The sequence below is a fragment of the Semicossyphus pulcher genome, unplaced genomic scaffold (assembly GCF_022749685.1).
Source record: "Semicossyphus pulcher isolate SPU_LCO1_2020_fin unplaced genomic scaffold, fSemPul1.0.p SCAF_6, whole genome shotgun sequence".
NCBI lineage: Eukaryota > Metazoa > Chordata > Actinopteri > Labriformes > Labridae > Semicossyphus > Semicossyphus pulcher.
The window spans coordinates 20,468,536-20,489,435 of record NW_027211737.1 but is presented as its reverse complement, the minus strand read 5'-3'; the positions used below and the strand labels follow the sequence as shown (position 1 = coordinate 20,489,435).

Below are 20,900 nucleotides of genomic sequence, written 5' to 3'. Positions count from 1 at the left end.
CGGAGAGGGTCAGTGGAAGACTAAGCTGTCAATACTAGGTCCCAAATGACACGGAGATTACATAACTAACTGGAACAGCACAGAGGGAGGGAAAGGTTGGTCAAAAGTGATACATGGAAAAACGCAAAGGATTGAAAGAGCAGAGGAGGTAGGGCTGAGAGCAAGAGCTTGTTAAAGGAAGGGATGAGAGAAGGAAAAGGGGAATATGACATCACTTTTCTTAGAAAAAACAACAACATGGAGACAAACAACAGCAGTCATTTATTCCTTGTTAACTAAGTCAATAGTTCTGTGTGACGCTCGAGTCCCATACACAGCCCCGGGGCCACTCATGCTGCGCTCTGCTACAATACTCGTCAATAGTGGGATTTGAGGTGTTACACACAGCTGAGCACACAGAGATCAGACCTGAATCAGAACTGTTCTCAGATATGGATGGGAATATGTGTGGATTGTGTATGCATCTGTGTCAAGCAGTAATGGTCTGGAGCAGCATTTTTCTTTTCATACTCTCCATTAGACACTGGAAACTTTTATAATAAGACAGAAAAGACATAGAAATAGATTCTGCAGACCTTTAATGAAAGCCTACAGTGGTCCTTTGTGTGTCCACTGTCACTGACCATAATGTGAATAAAAATGGGCCAGCCTTTTTATTCAGCTGTCAAGCCATTACTGCACGTGTCACATCATGATTAATAAAACGTATTAACCAACATGACAAGTTTGTCCAGTGCACAGCAAAAACTGTGCTCTGGTATCGACCAAGCCCGGACTGTCAAATGTCACGCCACAATACAAGTTCATCCATCAGCCCCGGTTATGACCTTTTGTGTCACTGGGTGTTGTATATTACCCTGACTGTTTTTGTGTTTTTGAACATACCACAGCATGAATATCTTAACGCCTATTTGCTTCTATGCTACCTCATTATTCTGGTGGAGAAAGAGCAATTTATCCCCTGCCCATCCAACCCTGTGGCAGATGCCTGGGCCTGCGTCTGCGGCTAAGCCCTGCAGGGATGGAGGCTCACCGGGGGGGATGAAGAGCCTAAAGCCCCTCCAGCCTGCTTCCACAGACACACCAGCTCTCTGATGAAGCAACCAGGAAACAGGCTCCCACAGACATGCTGTATAAATAGATCTTCCATTTTAAACACACTGAAATGGGAAGGAGGGGGTATAACAAATTGACAGACCAGAAAAGCTGCCACCGCTGATTGACAGATGCACAGATATAGAAAATATGGCATTAAGCAGACAAACGCAGAGATGCAAAGCATCCACAGAGATGCCATTCATCCACAAACAGCATTTGTTAGCATGTTCTGTTGTAGTATATTGACACCAGCATCTCTATACTAATTTTGTTGTTAAATGTAAGTCCAATGTGTCGTCTTTTATAGCTCTGTTTTTGGTCTCAACTCCCGAAGGAGACATCTGGTTCTTATGCTGGTAAATCCTCCACTATAGTCCTGCTAGTCTCTAACTTTTACTGTTGTCCATCGATTGGCTGCTCACGGTGGAGTTAAGTGCCTTTTTTTTGCTGAAAAATAGATGCCTGGAACGAAAACAACACCATAATAGCACACAGAGAATAGTAAAGTTGCTGTCTGGGCCGCTAAACAGTAAGCCAAACTCCCTGTAAGACCTATGTGAGCTGTAGATTGGCTTTATGATTCAATCAATCAATCAATCAATCAAATTTTATTTGTATAGCGCCAAATCATAACCAAAGTTATCTCAAGACACTTTACAGAAAGAGCAGGTCTAGACCGACTCTTTGTCATGTTATTTAAAGAGAGGTCCAACATGAATCACCATGAGTAGCACTTAGCAACATTCGGCACATTGGCAAGGAAAAACTTCCTTTTAACAGGCAGAAACCTCGAGCAGCACCAGACTCATGTTGAACAGCCATCTGCCTCGACTGGATGGGCCGAAAATGTGATAGAAGGAGATGCAGGATAGAGACAGGCAAAGAGGGTGTTGGTTCATCACTACAAGTGCACCCCTTCACATTGTATTATAGATTTACCAATGTCAATTTGTAATTAGAAAAATTTTCATTCAAGCTGCTTCAAGTCCAAGTTTTCTAAGAGTGGTTTAATTGGGGTCTGTTATTACTTTTTTGCAGGAGACATAAATTATTTGGGAAGTGTGATTTTTTTTTGTTAAATTAAAACTTTATTTTGTTTTTTTTAATAAAAGCATTTTAATGCCCTTCAGCAGACCGAGTCATCTTTGCTCAAGTCTAGTAAGTCTCAAGTCATTTGGTCCAAGTCTCAAGCAAGTCTTGAGTCATTTTGGGGCAAGTCAAGTCAAGTCAAGTTTTTTCCACCCAAAGTACAGTACCCTGTAATATCCGATCTTTATAAAGAGAAACAACAAGGTGTTAGCAGCCCGTCTAATAATGATATTATTGGCCAATTTATATAACCTGTTCAAGAAGTATGACAATGAATTGTATCTGTATTATCTTGGCACAGACGCAGCCGTGAGACAGTATTGAGTAGTAATGAGTACGGCTGATGAGGCTTCTCTTTGGGGAAAAAACATCAGGTAGCTGGGGGTCTTTGATGTTGCATGTTGCCATAGCGAGGAGTTATCCAATCATGACAATCGCATACTGGGGAGCTTTTTGAGTTGTCCAATCATGATTCCAAATTTGCGCTGCATACATACTTGGTAGTTAGAAACTTGACAACATTTTTAACCTTCTAGAAAGAAGTGACAGTTGAGAATGCAAACTGAGATCTGCTGAAATCGTCTTGTAATCATTGCATCAGTTAAGCATTGTCACATTTAATTATATATGGACCATAATTATTTTGTGACTCATATGGCAAAATGGAATTCTGCTCAGTAAGCAGAAACACTACTGGTATGATGATGGCAGGTGGAACAGGTTTAGTAAAGTAAGAAAGGGTGTGTAGTGAATGTGAATATATTATGATGATTATGATAATAGGAATGTGGAGTGACTGAAGTAGACAGAAATAGGTGGATGGAGATGTAGCTGGATGTATCTGTTTTATTACTACAACTAGATTAAAGTTAAGCCGTGCGTACCCGCCCATCTGTACAGCCACAGCTTCTGAATCATGGAAAGCCACACCCACTCATGTCAGGCCAGGACAATCCACGCTTCCTGTGGGCCTCTGATTTGGGGGAAATGTTTCAACATACAGTTCTGACTTACTCACTGTGTTCCTACTTCTCTGGAAACCATGGTTTATTTGAGGACAAGTCCATTGTTCACTGATATAAGAAAGTTGAGGGTAAAGCTTCTATGTGATCAGACTATGTGGATGTTTTTCTGGATGAAAAGGCTGTTGAGAGTCTTGTTAAAAGGTTTGATGTTTTTATTTTCAGGTTACATACAGAGGTTTTTCAGACCCGGGAAGACCTGCGTATAGATTATAGAATTGTCTCTTTTCCCATTGCCAGTGGAGTATACTCCTGTCGGTCTCTTTTCTGCTGCGTCACCGTCTGACATCACAAACGCGCCCGAAACCGGGTTAGTAAACGATGAAGATGTTACGGTGGTTAGGTCTCATTCAGTCTGTGTATCAAATTCGGTGCAGACGAATTTGGAACGATGTTCGAGCGCTGCTTGGACAGAGACGGGTTGAATTTGTAGCTGAGATGACATGGAGTCGTAGAAGTTACAGATGGAGCATAGCATCGCAGAGATTAGCGTGTCGACATGAGTTTTGTGTTCCCATCATTGCCGATCGGAGCCGAGGCGATATTTACCCAGGTCTACTGCAGAGTCATTTGACCCGGATCTGAAAGCAGATTGTAACCTTTCCCATGAAGCAAAAAAGCCGTGTGTAAGCGGGTTTTTTGACCAGTTGGAAAACGGCTTTACATACAACTGGGCTCCTTTTTGTGACCTGCTGGCCAATAAAAAGAATGCAGGGAGGGGCGCTGGTTTAGCTCAGTGGGTAGAGCAGGCGCTCTTATTCAGAGGCTACAGTCCTTGATGCAGCGGCCGCAGTTTGACTCTCGCCCTCGGCCCTTTGCTGCATGTCATCCCCCACTCTCCTCCCAATATTTCCTGTCTCTCTTCAGCTGTCATGTCAATAAAGGCAAAAATGGCTGAAAAATAACCAAAAAAAGAATGCAGATTTAAGACCCTTCTGCACTGGCTTCACTTTACAACCAAGAGACTACAACCACATCTTACATACAGCCCATATAGCTGCCCTTTTCTACTGTTTGACCTTACATGATACCTCGATCATGGTCACAGCTCTTCCTCAGCTTGAAAAGGGACAGTTTTTTGTTAATCCTTTACATGAAGGGGAACGCTGTATGTACCCTGTTTTGTAAAAGAGTCACAATACATGGATGTCTAATTATTAACTCCATCAATAATGCTGATAGCAGAGACTTGGAGGCTGACTACTCTGACTAATAATTCTCAGTGTAATGTTGATTTCTGTCAACTATTAGTAACAAAATATTTTTGCCAATTTAGGAACAGTCCACTGTACAGAAGTATTTTTGAGGCCTGTCCTCGCCTCTCCACACACACTGCGTCATTCAGAAGCTAAGCACAAGGACTTAAGTGCATTAGATTAGAGCAAAATAAACATGATCAGACCTTGCCATCTGCACTGGGATGGCATGGTTGCCTAGCAATGGGCACTGTTTGGATTGTGTGACGCTGATGTGCTGATGTTGTAGTGTGTGTGTGTGTGTGTGTGTGTTTATCCTCCGTGTGTATGAGGCTGTGAGTGCAGATGGCACCAGTCAAATGATGATGGATTCATTTTTCAGACAGACTTCCAAATAAAGTCAGTCGTGTCTCAGATTTGAATCAGTGTGTCGGATTTTGATTGTTTTTCTTTGTATGCAAACTCTTATATTTACTATAATTCTTTCTGTTAAGCTCGACTTGCATGCTTCGTGTTGTTTCTACCACTCAGGAGATAGAGTAGAATATAACAGACCAGTTGTAGTCAAGAGGGCCAATTTTAGACATCTACTTTATGATCAAAATTTGGTTGCTTTGCCTTTCTAAGGACTTACGCATACGCACAACACTCCTCTCATTACGTCTATAGTGTGTGGGGGAGAGAGTTATTGAGTCTCTAAATAGCGTCACTGCAATAATAACAGCAATTTCCTGGCAACCCGTATCGTTGTGCTCTGTCAGAGAGACGGTTAATAGGGTTAATATGAAAGAGATGAATGGGCGTCTTCAGGGCGCAACTTGATTCAAAATATATAAACGTTGCCATTAAACATGGGGCTATGTGTGACTTTGTTTTCTCTGCAAAGGTGTGTGAGTGTGTCAGACAGAGAAAGAGAGAGAGCGACGTTATAAGGGGACCATCTTGGCATTCACCTCAGTAAGCACACACCATTCCTAATTGGCAGCTATGAAGAAATCCCAGGCAAACTAACGCTGCAGAGACGTCATGCAGAGGTTATCTGGTGCACAGATGGAAAACAGATATAACAGGGTGCCTTTGAGGAGATAAGGGGCCCCAAGTTCAGCAGAAAAGAGTAAATTTTAGGGGTGAAAATACATTAACAGTGATTTAATGAAAAAATCACTGCCACTGAGAGGCCAGTTTCCTGCAGCACCTGCTGCGCTCCAACAGAGGCTCTTCAGTTCAGCTCTGGTGTGCATGTATCTCGTGTGTGAGCGCATGTGTATGTCCGTGTCTGTGGGGGGAAGTTGGATTGGAGTTCATTAATAAAGGCAGCGTTTGTTCAGACAAGTCAGGCTATGAAAGTACAGTACAAGGACGAAACATTTTACTGTGTTTACTTCAAATGTCAGGACACACAGTGTGACTTTTATCCTCGTGGTCAGGGAAGCTGTGGTTCAAGTGAGTGTGTTTCATTCATCATTGTTGAAGTAACCTCTAACAAGCCATGATTAAAATCTCTTTGGCACATGGTCTATAACAAATATCAATTACATAACTCTACATATATCACACGTCCTTCTCCCACAAGTCTCTACTGAGACAATTATATTATTCTTTAATGTTGGCACTTTTTTGGTTCTAAAATATTTATAATAAAGATCCATGCGTTACTTTTTATTAGCATTCTACATTTTCTATCAAATCCATGCGTAAAGACAGCGTTCACTGGGTGAGATGAAACACATCAAGCCCTTAAAAGGTCAAATTTTCACATCACAAAAGTTGAAGCGATGCCCTACTGACCCCCATTACACAACACATTCTCCAGCTGTTCTGCCACTCAACATTAATGAGCCTGCACCACAAATACACACACATAAAACTAGTCCCCAAATATACACACAGGCATACTCATAAACTTAAACAGACAAAGAAGAAGTAGCAGAGTGGATTAAACTTTAATTTACTGGCTCTGCCTGTATTATCATAATTTCCTTGTTAAAATCATTGAACATGAACCTCCACGACCGAGATGCAGGTGACTCCTCTGAAAGGCGTGTGTCGAGGTGTATGAGCGAGCAAGGCAGGAAAATCTGGTTTAGTTTCTATGATTAAACTTTGGTTCTTTGCTTCACTAATCTGTGAAAGTTAATAAGCCTGTTGTTTTAATGGACTAACCCAAGTATTTCGATAATGCTGATAAAAGCACTGCTTGCATGCCTAATCGCTCAGAGAGCTTACTGCATGGTGAAGTTGCAAAAATTAGCTGTAAAAAAAGATCCAATCATGACGACAATGCTCGGGAAGAACAGTAAAGATGGAGGAGAAGGGGGCTCTCATATTTTTGATACAAACCAGACAAACCCAGTTTCACAAACTCTTTGAGGAGGCTTACTGCCACAGGAGGATAGGATGTTGTATCAACTTAGTACCTGTCCCCTCCACCCATCTGGCCTCCTGCCTGCCAGGACTCAGTAAATGATATGTGATTAAACACAAAGTCGTAAATGGAGCAGAAGTACAAACACTGCAATCTGCTCATTTCTCCTGAGAAAGCTGTCGGGCCTCCACGAGAAACTCAGTGACCCACACACCCGCCCATTAAGGCCAGGCACTCCCACACCACATGCCTGTGTGGACAGAGTTTGGCATTGAGAGAAAACCATAGAAGAAGAAAGACGTGACAGTCCCCATGTAGATTGAAGATTTAATGAAGCTCTTTCTTTTGGCCACTGACTCACTGATGAAGAAACCATCACAGACACATTTACAAGCTGTCTAAGGAGACTTGAAGGCCCAGACCGTGCTGAGTGTCTTAAATCACGTAAACTAGAGCCAGAGAAACAAAAAGAAGATAAAAAAATGAAAGAATGAATCAAAAAGGTAAGACAAGGATGACCAGGAAAGAGGCAGGGAAAGAAAACCAGGAACAAATAGAGAGGGTAAAAGAGATCAGAGTTTGTCTGGAAAACACAACCAATGGATCTCAGGGCAGAGGTAGCCGTGCTCGTCCCTGTTTCCATGGCGACCCGAGTGTGTGCTGTCGGAGCGGTGACGCGTGATGGGAGTATTACGCTGCGGCCGTGCTGACATGAGCCACACGTGCCAATGCCCAGCTGACAGCTCGAGCATACGCCAGTGTCTATTCATAGCAGCTCAGTGACACCAGAAAGGGACACATGCAGCACAGAGTGTCGATGAGGAGGATCGGCACCCAAAAATCTGGGTGTCGACTGACCCAGGATCGGACGATGACTACACCCCATGATGCAGATGGATGGATGCAGGGAGAGATGAGGGATGAATTCGCGGTAGGGGTTATGTCATCATCTCTCTGATCTGTGTCCACACTGATTAAGTGACACCTGAGCCTTCGGTCATCACGAAGAGTCACAAATCAACTGATTTTGTGAACTAAATGTGCATTTTTACTCACAATAAGAGAGGAAATCTAATAAAATCTGATGGGGTCAAGAGAGGTCAAATAGATTTGGTGTGAGGCGCATTGTTGTTTCATTGGGTGCAAAAGCCAGGTAAGATGCAGTATCACAAAAATGCATCCTGTAAACACACGTAGCATGCAAACACGGTACAGAAAGCATACGGTATGAGAAAAATAGCAGTCCTAAAAATACATACTACCATACAGGAGGTATAACTGCAAGTAAGGAGAATATTTTGGAAATTGGGGGGGAGGTTTATTTTTTCTTCCAAATTGCCAATTCCTGGAAGATCACATTGGAGACTCGTCATTGAGTAATACGTACAGTGGGACTCTGGAGACCCACTATGTCCAACTTCATTAGAATCCTGAGGTTAGGAATAATTGTCCCCGTCTCTGACTCATAGGTTTCACTTCCTATTTCAGTCGTATTTCCTGTTCTGGGATGTTTTGCTTTACTGAAAACATTAAATGAGTCTGAATTATACCTTTTTGTCTTTTGTCCTTGGACTTATTTCATGGCCCTTTCTCATATTTCTTTCTTATTTAAAGGAGCAGTTCGCCCATGGAAAAAGCCACTGTCAGTCAAAGCTGGTGTTCTCTGTAATCGATAGAAGCATTAATATTTGAAACTAGCACCATAGCTGTGGAGAAAGTTGTACAAACAGGCCCTGGTTTTGCCCATTCTACATTCCTACAACACCCAGCGTGCATTGCGCCCCTCCCTCTGAAAGGAACGGCCCAGCGAGAGACGCTGGAGTGAAATACTACCGTTTTCCACTCAAGGACATTGATAGCTGCAGGCAATCAAGCGGTACCCAATCCAAAATACAGCGAGAAGATGACGGTGGATTGTCTAAAAATCTTCAGGTCTGCAGTCTACATTTCAAACCTGACGATTTTGAACGAGACATGACATCGGAGGCGGGCGTCCTAGATTGAGGAAGTGTAGTTTAACAAGCTCCCTGGCCAAACGCATGTGTGGCGTCATCTGCCGTTTTTTTCTACCATAATGGCATTAGCTCCCTATAATACCATGACCGGACTGAGGTTGAAAATCGGCGAACTGGCCCTTTAACCTTCCTTTCCTTTAAGAGGAATATTTCCACTTTCCAAGACAACAACAAGACAAAGGTTTTACATTAAAGAACTACATGACATCAAAAAAGTTCATATTTGTGATCTTGGATGTCATAATGTAATCTCTACACAAACCAAACCCGAGTCTGACACTGTGACTCACATCAGTTGGAAAATCTCATTACACAATTGTTCACAAATCAATAACCGTGCCACACTGAGCGTCCCTGCGTCTGATGCTAATTTACCTTCACACCACACTGACCAGACTGTGTGTCAGTTGGCAGGAGGGCTGGAAACACCAAGTCAGTGCCTCCTTTGTGAGCGATTGTTCAAGCTCAATTGGTACTTCTGTAGCACTGCTTTGTGTGAGAGATCAGGCAGAAGAATAACAGAGACTCTGAGGCAAAGAGAGGCCCTTTGTGGTCGCTCAGCGCCCAAAGTGAGATGACATTGTGGTCACTGGACGGTTGGTGTCAAAGGCCATTGTGGCTCCTGACATGCTGCGGCGGAGGTACAGAGCTGCTGAGTGAAATCGATCCGAGCCGGGACAAAGATCACCTTTTTTTTTGTGTGTGTGTGTGTATATATTTGTGACTTTTGTAGTGTTTGTTTGTGTGTACTAGGGTGCTATGTGCTGTTTGTTTGTACAAATTTAGCTAACGCAGGCCTTTCACTCCCCTGGGATCAGCAGTTTGCCCCCTCAGGAGAGAGACAGAGAGAGAGGGGTGAACCATGTGGACGCCCCCCCTTTATGCCCCTATTGTGCCCGTGTGGCTGCATCAATAGTGCTAAAGCAGAAGGTTCTGGCAATGGAAAAGTGCTGTATAAGACACTTTGAGATAAAGGTTCAGTACACCTGTGTGGGACATGAAGAAGAAAGGGAACAACGGGCCTAATGAATACACACACAGCCATATGACCTTCAGTGTTTCCATTATATTCTACGACTGCATTCACAGTAGTAGCTCATCCCAACAATACGGTGTGTTTGCATCTGTGTGCATGCGTGATGACTCTTGAGTCTGCTGGTCACAGCCTGAGCGCGGTTGCCTAGGATGTGCATGCACGCTGTGGAAGGAGCAAGTCCAGGCAGGTCGCTCCGTTCCCTCTGCAGGACAATGGCTGCTTCAGATGCTTGGCTGAGTAAGAGTCTGAGAGAATCTGTGAGAGACAGGAGGCCTCTCACAGCCCCTCCAGTGCCTGACATTTACGCTTTTGCCAAGTTCAAAGTGCTGACACAGAGAGGGGCTTATTTTGTAGAAATTCTGATGCTGACATGCACGTCAGATAGCTTATATGAATGTGTTGAAACTGAAGACTCTTGTCAGTTTAAACTTTCCCATCCTGTCATGGCTTTTTTTCCCAAGTTGAAGTTGAAGTTTTACACTTCATCATTTGATTAGATCCCTATAACGAGCCCAGCAATACCTTGAGAACTATAAGAGTCTCAAAGCTTCACACAATCTGTAGGTGACAACTGAAGACGTCCCTTCAGAATTTGGACTGCTGGTACGTTTCTGAGTCGTGTTTCATGATACCACGTTCAGTCCCAGCCACTACAGATTCAGATGAGATGGATGGCACCATTGTCATTTACAAAAACTGGAATTTGACTGAAAAATTGTTAGTTCAGATACCTAGACTGCCTAGCAAAATCCCCTGGAGAGGAGATGTAATAGCACAGCTCTTTACGCTCCCATCACTGCTGTCATGAAGCCAGTGAGAGTGTTTTTAGAAAAGATGCTGTCAATTTACTTGCCATCTATCAGTGTCAGCCAAGTAAACTATACATTTATAGAATGACTATATATCACTGACAAAATACTACAGACAAGGCACTCACATAGCAGGTGACTGACCCGTGAAAACTATACTGAACAATGTCTGTATGCAGCATCCTCCCTGGGTGTTGACTTACTGTACAACACAATGGTGTTTTTCAAGACTTGAGCATCCACCCAAATAGTTTCAAAATAAACTGGGAGGGTAAAAAACACCTTTGTTTTACACAAACAAAGGTGTAAGAATGCTTTGAATGAAATGCTGATGGGGATGGTGTATGTAACCTTGCACAAACAGGCAGGTCCAGCAGGTGGACATGATGATTCAGCAGTGTGACCGACTGAGCAAGGAGGACCGGCTTTAGAAATATAGAGGTGGTTGCCCCGAGCATCCACCCTCCTGAAGTGCTTTAGGGCCACCTGAGCATCCTCCCAAAAGTGTGTTAGTAAAGTGTAAAGTGCAATACTATTACAGTTCATGAATTGTCACATTGCATTATGGATACGGCTGCAATTGACAGCACTTTTGGTGATTGGCAGTTGAATTATGTAGTTAAAAAAAATTAAGATATTTGAAAAAAGGCTTTTACAGTTTATGTATGTCTTCTTATTTCTTTTGTTGTCAAACCAACAGTCCAAAACCCAAAGATATTTAATTTACAATCATGGGAGACTAAAAAAATGATTAAATATTCATATGAGAAAGTGGAAACACAGCTGCCACATTTCCCGCACAAATATGAAGCATATGAGTCCCAAGAGAATATAAAGCCGTTTCATGGCTCCCTGTAGGAGTATGATGGGTATTTAGTGCCTCCTCCGTGCGCACTGTCCGGCCTGGAGGCTGGCACTCTCTCCACTTTATGAATGGATGGGTGTGGCACTGCTGACTAGCAATGAGGTTGTCGTCACTGCGCTCGTGGATAGACGCTGGCGTGCTGTGGGTGAAGGCTGGTCTACAGTGAGGCATATCTGGGCTCTGCCACCGCTCGGGAGAGACAACGAGAGAGTGAGAGAGGAGGAGAGAAGAGAGAGAGAGACATACAGACAGCGGAGGCAGCCCACTTCCCAGCAAGGACTAAACTTCGTGCGAGACATTTGGTGAGACAGGGGACCTGGATATAAACAAAGGGGAAACGGACTTTTATTTTGAAATTTGTCTTTATTATTAATAATGAAAATAGTCCTATCAAGTGCAATGATTAGAGATGATATAAGATGAGATCCGGCAGATGTGATGAGGACAAAATGATTGCAAAATTCGGGGAAAAAATCCCTCGTGCATCTGTGATGTGAAGTCAACCATTATTTAAGAAAATAAGCCGAATCCAGCCACGACGAGCTGTGTAAAAAACAAACAGACAGACAAAAGAAAGTCGAGGCAAAGGTTCCCCTCCTCCATGTGCTCCCTCCTTCTAGGTGTGATAGAAACAACAAAGGGACGTGGAAAAAACTCGCATCAGGACCACAGGCGGACAGATCGCAGAGCACAATAGCTGCAAACAAGAGCATGTCTGCAGGTTTTGCAATATGCAGCAATCTTCATGTAATTACATTCCTCCTGGCGTCTCTCGGCTACAACAGTCGGGAGTGTTTTTCTTCTGTCACCTCTGGCAGATCTTCACCAAACACGCGCGTTTAGAGACCAAGCCCATAATTTGAGCACGTTAACTCCAGACTGAAACGGAGCAAGAGATAAAAAAAGAAAAACTGTGAATTATGATTAGATGTTGTCATCCAGGCCCGAGGAATGCTCTGAAGTGATCGCATGTGTTTGTGCCTTGCAGTTTAATGGGGAGAAGCCGGAGACGAGCGCTGCTGCCCAGAATAAACTGAAGAGAGAGAAGAAGCGGAGAGAGAAAGAGAGAGAGAGAGAGAGAGATACAGAGAGGGAGAGAGAGGTGTGGACTAAAAGTGGACGTCGAGCCGAAAGAGACCTGAGCTGATTCCAGAGGTGAATGTCTTTCAAAGGTAGGAGGATTCTTACACTTAAGTCTGTGTTTCATTTGTGATGTAAACTGTGTACTCGCAAGAGCACGCGCTTTATTGCAGCCCACATGTGGATAGACAGGCGAGGGGTTGCATAACGGTTCACTTAGTTTGGGTTGTGCTCAGTTTTGGACTTACAGACGAGACTGACGTTGAAGTTGATCAGCCTGGTTTCTAAGTTTAGTGCAAGTAAGTGACGCTTTTTGGAGGGATCGTTTAAAGGCATCTTCCTTAACTCTTCTTCTACGGTCATTTTTCTGACGCCAATATCTGCAAAACCTTTGGAAGTCATAAAACGTGTTTTATCTATTCCCAACTTGTGTTTTTATGGTAAATGTTGACAATGGTAAAAAATAAGCTTTAAAAAAATCAACGTGGGTGTTTCACTTTTCAACACCAGACAAAGTCTGCAAATACTGCTAAAATCAGGTGGTTTCTGGCTTAAAGGAGCAGTCTCATTTTTTGGTAAGTAAACTTTTATTTCTGCTTCGCGTTAGTTTATTTGTCATTTTGAAATGTGAAAAATGGCATACTGAGAAAATGATATCTAAGAGATATCACACAGTGTTACACGATTGTTAAGTACAAAATTAGGATGCAAATAACTTTTTATGCAAAGATTATAAAGTCATTACAATTCCAGATATGCAATGAATAGCAGCAACCATGGTTATTTTAGGTAATGATGCCAAAATACCCATCCCAACAATGATTGCACTGTAAGTACCTGAAATATTTTAAAGAAGAAGCTGCTTTGTTCACCTTCTCTTTGCTAATGCAGTAATCAATGCATGAGTCAGTGTTTAGTTTGCTCTGCTTAGTTAAGCACAGACTCAGTTATCTCCACCACCTGCAGCCAGGATGAGAGACTCAGGCATAGCAGAAGAGTTGAGTCACTGCAGAGCCGAACAGTGGCTGCTGTAGTTACTGTATATATATGCTGAAGCACACACAGGCCGAAGCACTGAAGGAAACTCGAGAAACACCATCCAGTTATCAGCTAGACAACATGCCCACCACAGTGAAATATTTTCCAATTTTTTGTTCCCGTCTCTTCATTTTTTTCCTACGCTGTGGGCCGGGAACAGATGGTGGGTGTGGGGGGAGGGTCTGATAGAGTTGACATCAGTTCCTCCGCTCGATCCCACTCCTCTGTGTTTTTCTATCAACTGTGGAATTTGAACCATTCTTCCTTTGGGGTGAGGCCCGTCCCTCTGTCTGAATACGTTGAATCCAGAGTGGGCTGAGTGTGTGTGTGTGTGTGTGGGTAACTGGGGCTTTCCAGTAGGGTTGCACACCGAACATTCCTGGCTGCTGGATGGCTGACTAGTGGGCCAAGTCCACACAGCTGGGAGTCATATAAGAAGCTGTGTCTTTGTGTGAGTCGAGCAACATTGTGCACACACGCTGACGCACAAAAACACACAGAGTAGAGTCTGCACGGAGACCACACCTCCCTTCGACTGGATCCAGACGTATTGTTTGTACGTGCATGCATGTATGTAAGGATGGAGTGTGTAATAATTAAAGCGATCCTCATAGAGCATGCATGCACACATACACATCCCTGCACGCCAACACAGGCATTCACACATAGAGAAGAAAAAAACTAACAGAGACTCACAGTCACCGTACAACAGTGTCTTCTTCTCTTACCAGCACCACATGATGTTTATCCTCTTAAGTAAGTTTTGGAAAGAGAGACAGCGTGGTGGGGGGAAGCGAGAGAGAGAAGTGAGTGATTGTGCTGTTGATGGCAACTATACAGTTTGTTTCTCTCTTATTGGCCGCCTCTGTGGCTGTTTTTTAAACAGGGTGTCAGTGAGCAAAGAATGTGTTTTGCAGAGCGAGACAGCTACAGGGAAAGTTAAGGAGGAAGAGAGGAGAAGAAAGGAGAAGATAGTTGAAAATGAAAAATTTAGCTGTGGAGAGTGGAAGGCATGGAGGAAAAAGGAGTGCAGATCCTGAGGAAGAGGGACACGAAGGGGTTCTTGGCTGAGGGCAAATTGGAGCAGAGCCGGCTGAGGGAGTGAGAAAGAGACGGAGGGAGAGCGGATGTCAGGCGCTAGATTGCATTTGACTGTAAACATGATAAATCATGAGGGAAAAATGCATTGCTTGAACCCTCTTTCACCTCGCATCTTTCCCCGGCTTCGTCTTCTTGCACAGTTTGGACAGGAAAAAATGGTCAAGTTTAAGTGGAAGGAATAAAAATAGAAACAGTTAACCCTTCTTCTGCTTCCTTTCCGAAAAGTTCTTCAGCGCTGAGAAGCTTGGTTAGCTTCTACACATAACTCCTTTAAACATCTGTCTCAACTTCCTCTAATGTGGTAATCCGCAACCCTGTGTCACAAGCACACACACACACTCTCTGTTTTTACTGTATGTGTGCGCATGAGTGAGTGTGAGTAGCTTTTAAGGCCTCTGCAGCTGCAGATAAAGAGAGCAAACAAATGTCAGCACTAGCCCTGTGTGCATACTCTTAATATCCTGCATGTCTATATCACATGATTTCCTGTGTGTTTGAGGTAAAACACACCTTTACAAGGCCAGACATCTCATGTGTGAGGGAATGAGCTGTGTGTATGTGGTGACAGACTTGGATAAGAAGGTGTTGCGTCGCCGGTGAGGAAAGGACAGGACAGGGCACGGCAGGGCCGGAGCAGGAGGGCGAGAGGAGATAAGAGAGCCAGTTCATTTCAGGGAGAGTGTTTTCATCCGGTCGTGGCCGCTCAGACAGCTCGGAGCTGGTCTGAGGCCAGGGTCTGAGGCGGTTGGGTCCAGAGATACAGGATGGCTGCGCTGATAGGGAGGTGTGTTATACAACCTCGCTGTTGACAGAATTTGGGGAAAGAGTCTGGGTCAAAGGGTATATGCCGCAGGAATTCTTTCATTTCTGGTGCAGATGGTACTTTTGCATTGTTGCAAATAGTTTTTTGTGCATCAAAATAGCCTTAAAAAGCTCCACATTTCTTACATCCACCTTAAAAATCTAAGCTTGACTGATCATTTCCTGCCTTTAACGTGTGACACTGCAAGTACATCAGGTAAGGTGTCACTTTCTGTCACTTTGACACCATCACCTGTAGGAAACTCTGCCATTGTTGCAGCTTCAGAATGAGCGATTACTCCAGACATGAGATAGGAAGGGGTCAGGGTTGGGTTCAGCTGGCATTCCGGCTAAACAGGGGGAGGCGGTTTGTTTTTGGTGAGCTGATAGTAAAGTAGGACAATCAGGGGCTCTGAGGTTTATGGTTTGACAGCCTCATTCACTAATACTCACACGCACACTTGTAACTTATAAAGTGAAAGTATCCTTATCACACAAACACTATTTCAGAAACGTACATTAAGTGCTTACGTTTGAATATTTCTGTCTTCTGTTTAAATTCAGCAAAGCGCTCCTTTCTGAGTTTATATTAGTGCTTATTTGCATGTGTGTGCGTCTACATGTGTGTTCAGAAAGAGACAGCATGTTATGCCACAGACACCAAGAGGCACAGCTTGGTTGCTTGGCTGTAGCTCCTCTCTATTTATGTCCGTGTTTGTGTGTGTGTGTGTGTGTGTGTGTGTGTTCTTCTGTGTGTCATGGTGGTGCGGATGTATCACTGCAACGAATATATCTTCCTGTGTATCTACGTGTGATTATGCATGCATATTTTTGTATGTGTGCAACTCTGAATGCAATTTGATGCCTGGGTGTCTCTTTCTTTAGCATCTGCTCCTCTCGTTTGTGGCGGAAAGCCGATCCCCCTGGGTGAATTGGCTCCAAAGTCATATGACTGAGGGTATGCCAACTAGGTATCTGAGTGCGCGTGTGCCGCAATCACAGATTGCATTTCATACCATAGGCTGTCTGGGGGTTTTATAAAGATAGTTGTGTGTGTGTGTGTTGTGAGGTTCAAGCATGGCTTGATGGGTGTGGCTGTCTTTGCATCCTTACAGGTCTTAAGAGGCTGACCCACGCACTAACTGTTTCCCATGTCTGTATAGGAGCAAACAGCCCCATATGTCTGGCTTCTGTGTTGTTCACACGCAGTGGAAATCTCAGGCGTCTCTCATTTGCAACGCCTGCAAGCCTTGGCTCTCACTATATCTTCCTGTTTGTTTTCACGTCTTGTCTGCATATCTATCCACCTGCTTTCCGTCATAACCCACATCCCACAGAAGACACTGTTCAACGGCTGTGGCTTTTGTTAATTAAGGATTCAAAAAAACAACTTCCACCTTCAGCATCATCAGCGATTGGCTGTTCTTGGATGACACAGAGCGAGGCAGAGAGGGATTTGCCCTCATTTCATTTGAGCTCTGACTGCAGGTGTTAATGCCACAAAAGTAATCGTAATCCCACCATACTTCTTTGTCTTACACCCCTCCCTTCTATATCGTCCTCGCACCCTGACAACACAACAGAGATGCCTCCAAAAATCTTCTGACACACCCAAACTCATTAGCGCACAAAAACAAAGATTCAGAAACAATGACTCACACAGAGATGCATCTGAACTCCCTGAACACCTTTAAATAGACGTAAACACATTGACACACAATGTGCTCTCTGCCTGTCTATGTATCTCTTCTCTAGTTAGAGCTGCAGGCTTTAAACTAATCTGTAGTGAGAGAAACGCCCAAGGGTGCCATTCCTGCTAATCAGGGTCAGACCAGTTTCAGCGGTGGCCGAGGCACTCAAGAAACCACAGGATTATAATCTGTAATTGTGTTAGTGTGTGATCTGGTGTGATGTACGCGCCCACAGGTTGAGGTGTTTCCCTTCATGTCTATTTTTACACGTACGCATTGTTGTCTCTGCGCTCGTAATCGCCTACATGCCATTTGATTGAGGTTTTTTGCAGTTTCAGGAGGCTGATGCAACCAGACTGACACTTCCTCACACTGTCTCTCTCTCTCTCTCTCTCACACACAAACACACATGCAAGCACACAAACACAGACCAGAATGGATGAATCAGATTTGAAAGCTGATGGTAGGGAGTTGCAGATGAGAGCTCTGTCATCATCTCAGTCAGTGTTTGTCTGACTGCAGACTCTGTGGTTTGCAGCCCCATTAAAATCTGAAATTGACTCACCATAAATTATGTGGTTTGGTTTGCAAGTTTCAGCTTGGATCTATTTTTAGTCCGTGCACGATCCAGGGATCTTTCCCTTAATTTAAACAAATAGAAACATTAAATAAAACAAAGGGCTTCCGTAGTAATCAATACAATTCAAAAGCGACACTCCGAAACCTGGTAAGACTTTGTAAGCTACAGCTTGTATCTACATACATCTATCCGGATGCTAAGTCACTTCGAGGTCATCTAAGGAAGGCCAATTTCAAATTGTCATACAGTCTGCCTCCTTCTTTGTTTATCTCTCGCAGGAAAGCATCACTCTCATTTCGGCATTAATATTTAATTGATACCATCAATATCATTCCTATTTAAAAATCATGCGCTACTTAATCCTGATGCATTTCTCCGCAGAGGTCGTGTTATGCAGAAATATTGACTTCCTGAGTGTTGTTATACTCCATTAAGGCTGTTAGGGTTCGCTGTTTAATCGCCTCATTCATGCAATGATCAATAACACGGCAGGGACATAGTGTACGGTTAAAAGCATTAAAGGATCAAGCAGGACTTTTTGATATTTATATGTTTAATTTTGTGTATAATTTGCCCGAGGGTGTTTCATGTGGACATTTCTCCAGTCTGAATGAGCTCACAAGTGGTTGGGATTAGCTGGGATCAACAGTAATGCACCATCCAAAAGAGCTTCCACCCCGTTGCCCCTTGCCCTTATTTAAATGATTAAAAGCCAGTGTGGCTGTGCTGCAGCTTGGACAGCGGATGACATGTGGTCACAGCATGCAGTGACTATTGTACGCCGGTTGTTTCATCAGGCAGTGCGGAAATAACCGGACACCAGTATAGATTTTTCCATTTCACTATTTCAGGATGCATACTGTGCATGTCAGCCGTGTGAGCATGGATGTTCGGTCCTGTTTGCCATTCCCGCTATTGGAGATACGTGTTGACCTCTGTTTGATTGAAGCAGTGTAAGGGCTTTTGTATGCTGCTCTCAGGTGAAAAACATATCTGTATATTTGATGATATTTGTGCTGAAGAATCACATCGCTCCTCTTCTCTCTGAGAAAACGTTTGACCTCTCAGGGTAATATAACCCACTCAAAGCCTTATTGGATAACATCTAAACTGCATTGCTATTGAGATAAATGCATTGCTGTTTTGCTCCGGCTGTGAGCTCACAGCAGGTTTGCTTTTGTTTGTGCAAGTGCAACACAATATGAGGAACTCTAACAAACAGAGCAGCACAAATGGATAAACAACATGCAGCCTATTTGAAGTAAACACAACAGAGGACCTTCCTGTTATGCCCCAGCTCTCTGTAATGTGGTTTATTTGTCTGTCTGTGTCTAGACTTGCTGTGATTTTTGCTTTTTACCCTCTGGTTCTTCCCCTCCCTTCCATTTCCTCCTCTCTATTTCTGTATCTGTGAACAATAGTTTGTTTTAAATAGAGGCAGACCGATACGATTAGCTTGATACCAATACAGATATTAAGAATAAGTCATGTTGAAAAAACATGAGAATAAATCACTCTTTATATGCACTGGCAGACAGATGCTACCTGTTATAAGGGCTAATGTGATGGGTTGTCCCAGACTGGCTTCATTTTAAGGTGTCACAAGCCAACAAGGTTAACAACCTCTGCTCTACATCACTTTGCAGTGTGTGTTGGGTTGATGTTCTGACTGTGTGAGTGTGTTTCTCGGCAGGGCTGCTGCTCTGCTTCTCTGTGCCAGACTGAAGTCCAGAGGTGTTTGGTTTGGCTTCACTCTCTGTTTGATCAGGCTGTTTCTGGAATACTGACTGACCTGTTCTGAGGCCAAACGCATCTCTCTCCTCACAACTTTAGCATTTCTACTTTGCCCCTGCTCCAATTTCTTGCTCATGTCACATTGGTTAGACCTGCACAATTGAATTTCATTGTATGCACTTTGAAAGAATTATGTTATGTTAAAGCAAAACCAGATGTCTCTTATTTTACTCTTTATTGTACTACTGCAGAGACAGGTTAACGTGTGCAGCAATAACATGTATGGTATGGTATCATCTCGTATAATATCTGACTGACTGCATCTTATTGTACTGTAGTGATGGTATCGTATAATACTGTACTTATTGTATCGTATTGTATCGAATCTTACTGATCGTATCGAATCATATCAAATCGCATGGAATCGTATTATAATGTACTCATCGTAATGTATCCTACTGATCGTATTGTATCAATCGTATCGTATCGATTGTATCGATCGTTTCATATCGATCGTATCGTACCGATCGTATCGTATCAATCGTATCAAATCATATCGTATCGATCGCATTGAATTGATCATATCGATCTTATTGTATCGTATTGTATCAATTGTATCGTATAGCATCGTATCGAATCATGTCAGATCGTATCGTATCATATTGTATCGTATAGTATCGTATCGATGGTATCGTATCGATCGTATTGATTGTATCATATCGATCGTATCGTATCGAATCATATCATATCGTATTGATCGCATTGAATTGATCATATCGATCTTAGCGTATTGTATCGATCGTATCGTATGGTACTGATTGCATTGCATTGTATAGTATAGTATAGTATTGTATTGTATGGCATCATATGGCATCATATCAAATTGTATGGTACTGATCATATCATATAATCTTGGATCATATCGTATTGGAGCTTAACACTGTATTTTATGTAATTGCACCGTATCATACTAATCGTATTGATCATATTGTAGCGTATCTTATTGCATTAAATCATTAACGTATTGTGTCTTAAAATACTAAAATAACATTCTTCTCTTTCTGTCCTATACTTAAGCCAAATGAGAGCTCTATTTGCCCTCACTAACCGTTTCCTGTTTGTTGTCTGATCTCAGCACCAGTCCAAAAGTTTACTTTGAGAAATCCTCACCAGAGTGTGAGAGCGGCTGCAGACCTGTCTGAGGTTCAGAGAGGTCACCAACATTCCCAACAGCACCACAGGTAGCAGTGAGGTGTCAACGCCCAGTAATAGATTACACGTATCGTTGGAAAAACCTTCTGGCAGATGACAAATTACAGTAACCTGTTTCTGACCAACCATTGATCTGCCATTAACGACTGATCAATAATGCTCTTAAAT

General features: G+C 43.1%; 1 protein-coding gene across 3 annotated transcripts in view; it reads left to right on the top strand.

The window, feature by feature from the left end:
- The first annotated feature begins 11,673 nt into the window (after positions 1–11,673).
- Positions 11,674–20,900, top strand: part of rhobtb4 (Rho related BTB domain containing 4) — a 40,411-nt gene continuing 31,184 nt past the window's right edge. The window contains exons 1-2 of one of the 3 annotated variants that reach the window (XM_069682522.1): positions 11,674–11,797; positions 12,484–12,650. The gene's annotated coding sequence lies outside the window, so the exon portion shown is untranslated. The other 2 variants (XM_069682521.1, XM_069682523.1) reach the window with 2 other exon arrangements.